This window comes from Silene latifolia, chromosome Y, assembly GCF_048544455.1.
Source record: "Silene latifolia isolate original U9 population chromosome Y, ASM4854445v1, whole genome shotgun sequence".
NCBI lineage: Eukaryota > Viridiplantae > Streptophyta > Magnoliopsida > Caryophyllales > Caryophyllaceae > Silene > Silene latifolia.
This window is the reverse complement of record NC_133538.1, coordinates 82,460,413-82,466,161: the sequence shown is the minus strand read 5'-3', so window position 1 is coordinate 82,466,161 and position 5,749 is coordinate 82,460,413. Positions and strand designations below refer to the sequence as shown.

Genomic DNA, 5,749 nt, shown 5'->3' with positions numbered 1-5,749 from the left:
CGAACTTCTTCAAATCTTCCTTGCTTGCTCCAGATTCTTCATTTCCGTCTCAAGTCCTACAAGGTGAGACAGAAACTCATAGAATGAGAAGATGGGATTCAAAATGCAAACAAAAGGTATATAAACCATCCCAAAATCGAACAAAACGCATCGAAAAGAAGGGGAGAAACATGACTAAATAATCACATATCAATATATTATCTACTATAATGAGTTTATACATGTGTAAAAGTATTTAAAAAAAATTTATGCACACTAGACACTTATGAAACACAAATTCTTATTTCAGACCGCAAGATCCGTCTGAAATAATAAGACGGATACCGTTTCATTCACAAAATACCCATTTAGGGAGTGAGTGGGAAAGCACATGGGGGTGTCCCTTCACCCATGTGATTTCCACTTGTGAGAGGTCTTATTATTTCAGACGGATCTTGCGGTCTGAAGCAAGACGGACTGCTTATGAAAAGATGTATTCTTCTCTTTGTCCCGGTTATTTATTTACCTTTGTAGTTATGTGGATGATCAAATTACCCTTAAAAAATGTTCTCATATAGAAAGGTCAATAAATGAATGAAAATAGGTAAACAAATGACTCGGACAAATGGAGTACTAACAAACAAAGCTCTACCTTAGCTGGGGTTCTATTTGGAAATATCTCATGAGCCAAATTCTACTATGATATTTTTCGGAGTATACCACCATACAAGACATCTAAACTAAAAATAGACCCCAAGTTCATGCCCTATCTTAGTTCGAATTTTGAAACCTTATCATTCTTACGTGAAATCAATTGCTTAATCCAATAAGGTACGGAGTACTCTATAAAATTACATCGATCTCTAACTGATCAAAAAACTATAGTTCTCCCGTATTTATTAGTATCCATAAACAGATATACTTGGGCTCATTTAAAATTGACTTAGTTAGCATGTTCTAACTTCATACTCCATAGTGATAATCTTTTTTTTTCCTGTTATCACATATTCATCAACTTGTCGTCTATGTTCTCATACATTACTTCAATTTTGCAGGCGAGTTTGATTTTCGGTCCACATCGAGATGTTTATAATGAAGTAAATTTGGGATCGGTTATAATACTAATCTAACTATCAACATGTTTAAGAGTCGTAAACATAGTGGAAGTGTACCTTATTGCGAATTCAAATTATATACTCCCTCCTATTCACCATTTTCTTTCCCTATTTTCTTAAACGGATTATTCAGGTTTTCTCCCCCTTTTCTTTTTTGGAAAACTTTTACTCTTATTTTATTCATTCCTCTCTTCTATCACCAAACCCCACTCAACTCACAATTCCTTATTTAATTCTTATTTATTCATTCCTCATTCCTCTCTCCTATCACCAAACCCACCCAACTCATAATTTCTTATTTAATTTCTATTTATTCATTCATCTCTCCTATCACTAAACCCCACCCAACTCACACAATTCATACTTTATTCTCCTCCTAAAATCTTGTGCCCATAACAAAGGGGAACAAAATGGAGAATAGGAGGGAGTACTAATTAGTGCCATTGGAATTGTTGTACCCACTATTAATGGGTATAATCCATCAAAGCGTCTTGCTTGTGACGAGCTAATCCCATCATAAGCTGAAGACCTCTCACAAAAAGGGAGAGGGGACAAGGTGGGGCACCTCCATGTGCTCCCCCACTCACCTCTCATGGGTATTTTGTGAGAGGAAATGGTATCCGTCACAAGCTTGTGACGGATATCGCCGTCTTCAATGAGATTTTGTGATAATCCATACACAAATAAAAGTTTGTAAGGGATTTACTGTAGCTATGAAGAGTGTTGAGTGAATGTGAGCTTGTGACGGATATCACCGTTTTCAATGAGATTTTGTGATAATCCATACACATATAAAAGTTTGTAAGGGATTTACTGTAGCTATGTATAGTGTTGAGTGAATGTGAGCCATTGATCTCTCCTCTTGCAATCCTCTCCATCCGTTCTAACCTAACCTGCTTTCCTTCCCTACCTTTCAATTTCATCCTTTCATTTCATTCCGTTTTCCATCTTTTTGCTCAAAAACCCTCTTCTCACTTCGCCGCACATCAATCGCAGCTTCATCTTCTTCAATTCCCATCACTTGTTGTTTATCATCTCATCTCTCTCACTCAAAATGGTTTCTCAACTAGCATCTTCATCAATCGCTAGGTTTGTTGATTTACACATTCATTCTTTTATTTTACTTTTTTAATGTGTTTTTTTTTCCCTTCTGATCTTATCTTATAAGTGATTCTGAATCTTCGTTGTCTAATTTGATTTTGGTTTTCGATTGTGCACTGTTTAATTGTTAGAGTTTTCTTTCGGAATAGTTAGACATGCTGGCTAACGTTTGTCTTATGGCGAAACTCAAAGGTAACACTATTTCTACCTCTTATTGCTGATAAACTTTCATGAATGTGTTGTTAATTCACACTATTTTATAATTTGTGATGGTTGTGAGGTTTGCCTTTAGCATGTTCTTTTGGTGATTGTCAATGTGGTCTATGTGTTTACCTCATATTTTCGGCTGTGAACTTCGTTTTCCAGGTTTTGAGTTCATCTTTTACTCATGTACCGAATTCGATTGCTAAATTAGGGTTTTGATATGTTTTTGGTGTGCCTAATTAGGATTTTTATGAGACATTATAGGAGAGTTTATACTTGATAAAATATAATGAGTCCATTTAAACATCCAAAAGGAAGATTTCGCAATCATGTTTGTTTAGAATTTGGCTGATTATTTTGACAAAGATTGACCCATTACTAATTTGGTTAGTGATAAGACAAACATACATGCATTATGCAGCTTATAATAGCATTCTGAATGTGTAAAAGTCATTCTTCCAGCTGCTAGGACATCTCATGTGGCTATATCTTGGTAGATTTATTCATCTGTTTGTTTGTCTCACAAACTCGTATCGGACGATCTTAATTGCATGTGAGACCGAGCTATTAATTATAGAATTTGAAAAGGACTGTATCAGTACTTGGGTTGGTGTCACCTGTCTCACACATAAGACCCTCTCTTAAGTCACGCCCATTTGGTGTCAAAGTGAATGGTAAACTAATCTATGATGGATGTCAGGGGATTTGCTCGATTTGTGAATATTAGAGATGGGAAAGGCGCACCTCCATTGCACTTGCCAGCCAGTCAAGGCCGACCAGATTGTGTTTATGTATTACTTGATCGTGGAGCTTTAGTGTGTGCCTCGACAGGAGGATATGGGTAAATGGGTTAGCATTTTTTGGATCACATTATCAGACTACTGTAAATTTGATGAGATTCATGCATTTGTGTTTTCTCAATTGACACATTTATTTGTAGACATCCTGGGAGTACACCTCTTCATTTGGCTGCCCGATGAGGATGCCTTGATTGTATCCGTGAATTGATGGCATGGGGTGCGGACCGACTGCAAAGAGATGGATCTGGGTATGATAACTTATGGAATTGCATGTTGGCTCTAATGATGTGAACTTCACAAGAATTATATGAGACAGTTTTACATGGAAGAATAACTCATAAATCATATAAGTAAATAAGGAGTTCAAAGTATTTGGGATTGGCTCAGTTGTGAGATAGTCTATACTAGACTCACCCTTTGTTAATTCATTTTGTTGTGTTCTTAGATTTGTATTTCGGACGCCAAAATACAAATTCCCTGCTTAGTTTCGTTGAAGATTTGATAAGATATACTCCGTAACACAACCGACTTGCTCATGAATTGCATCTCTTTTTCCATAACCGGGGAAATACCATATGTGGTGGCAGTAAAGTACAAGCATGGAAGTTGTGCTGCATTATTAAACCCTTCATCAGCGGAGCTTCTTGTCTGGCCGTCGCCGTTAGAGTTTATCAGTGAGCTAAATCCCGAGGCCAAACTTCTACTTGAACGGGCACTAATTGAGGTCAATAGGGAGAGGGAAAATACCATCTTGAAAGGATTAAATTGCTTAATTGAATCTCATTGCATTCTCATGTCGGGCCAGTAGATGATAGTATGTCGGAGGTACCAAGCTGCTTTTCTTTCTTTCAAGCCTCGGCAACAATTACCTTTTCTTACTTTGGTGAGCACTCATGTGAATATTGGTTGCCATCTTGATATTTTTCTGAATCGGTAAAGTTTCTTTTTGGACCGAGGATATTGATTATTTTATTAGATTCCCATGTATAAATGTGTCAGTTCCCGCAGTAATTGCTTACGTCTTATTTTCCTCGTTCCGTTTGGCCTCAATTTGACCCCCACCTGGACTAATTTTGTATTTAAATTTCCCTAAATTTCTGATTTTTTGTCTGTTGAGGTGCTTTCGGTTTCCATTATTTTTTTGGCTGGTGATATGCATTCATTATCTGCAGTTCATTCGGCCTTTACTACCCACAGCATTATGTTAGTTGTGTTAACAATACCGCCATTTGAAACTACATTGTTAATCAACAACTGGTCCCCTATTGTTTTTTTGTTAACAACAATTGTTAACAATATTCGTGAGTATGCTCTCTTATTAATCAACAACAAATTTCTGAGGCGTCCTTGTTTTTTTTCCCCTGAATTATTTAATTGATGGCATGTTCTTTATTGTTTTTCCTCGAATCCCATAAACATATATAAGATGATCTTACATGCGAGACCAACGCTTTAACCCTATAATTAAATGAGCAATACAAAAGGATTTGGCCTTTAGGTTTGGTCTTTCATATGAGACCGTCTAATACAAGACTCACTGTCCTCGAACTGCTGTGATTGATATAACTTCAGCTGAATGATATATTTTGAATTTTCTGGTGAATTTGTTAATCTTTTGTCGAACATTGTTGCAGCAAGTGCACTAGGACATTTATCTTCCTGCATATTTCTAAGTCCCAAGTAGGCAGCCGGCAAAATACCTTGACAGCCAGCGATACCAATACTCATGGAGGGTTTTCAGTTCCTCGACGTCCAGCTGAGAAAGTCTATACTCCACTGGTAATCCCTTCACCATTATATCTATTTCGACTAGCCGAGAGTTGTTTCTTTAATTTTTGTTTTATATATCTAATTTGTTTGTTTTTTGCAGGGTTAATCTCATCAACCACATACTGAAAAGCTGCTTGCGAGCGATTTGCATGATTTTGACATGTCTATCGAGGTATATGCATTTACGTTGATTCACCAATTAATTTTAGATTTTCAATGCAAATCAGCGAGTGGGAGAATGAGGGCGTAGATTGTTAGAATTGATCATATGTTGGTTATGCATGGACTTATAGTTGTTTTAGAAGTTTGAGGCAGGGTACAAGTTTTTTTAAGGGGCGAGTCGACTTTGTTGATACCAAGGCCATAGCTCTGAAACTAAACATGAGACTTGTTTATGATCGATGGCGCATTCACTTCAGGAGTGTAGAAGCATATTGTGTATTGTCAGTTGTGTCCGACATAGGCTGATTCGCTAGGTTTCTTTCCGTTTGTTTGGAATATCATTGATCAGAAACATTAGGACACAATAGTTCTTTTCTGCCAATGAACACTACTACTACGCCCATAAACTTTGTTATAGCGGGTTAAGGGGTTCCGGTTTACACAAGCTCACCCTTTGTTGAAATATTTAGGTGTTTCAAACTGGATCTTCGATTGTTCTTTTGGTTGAATTTTATATTGTCTTGGCACGATACCTTGGAACTTTGGAGAACTTTTGGGACAAGGAAGTTCGGGATACAATTCAAAGTAAACTTTGGGTTATTTGTTGAGAATAATCCG

The 5,749-nt window shown here is 36.9% G+C and overlaps 1 long non-coding RNA gene across 1 annotated transcript; it reads left to right on the top strand.

The window, feature by feature from the left end:
- The first annotated feature begins 4,013 nt into the window (after positions 1–4,013).
- LOC141627466 (uncharacterized) lies at positions 4,014–5,133 on the top strand. Its single transcript, XR_012537025.1, has 3 exons — positions 4,014–4,082; positions 4,834–4,978; positions 5,070–5,133. It is a non-coding gene; the product is annotated as an uncharacterized LOC141627466 (long non-coding RNA).
- The last annotated feature ends 616 nt before the right edge of the window (positions 5,134–5,749 follow it).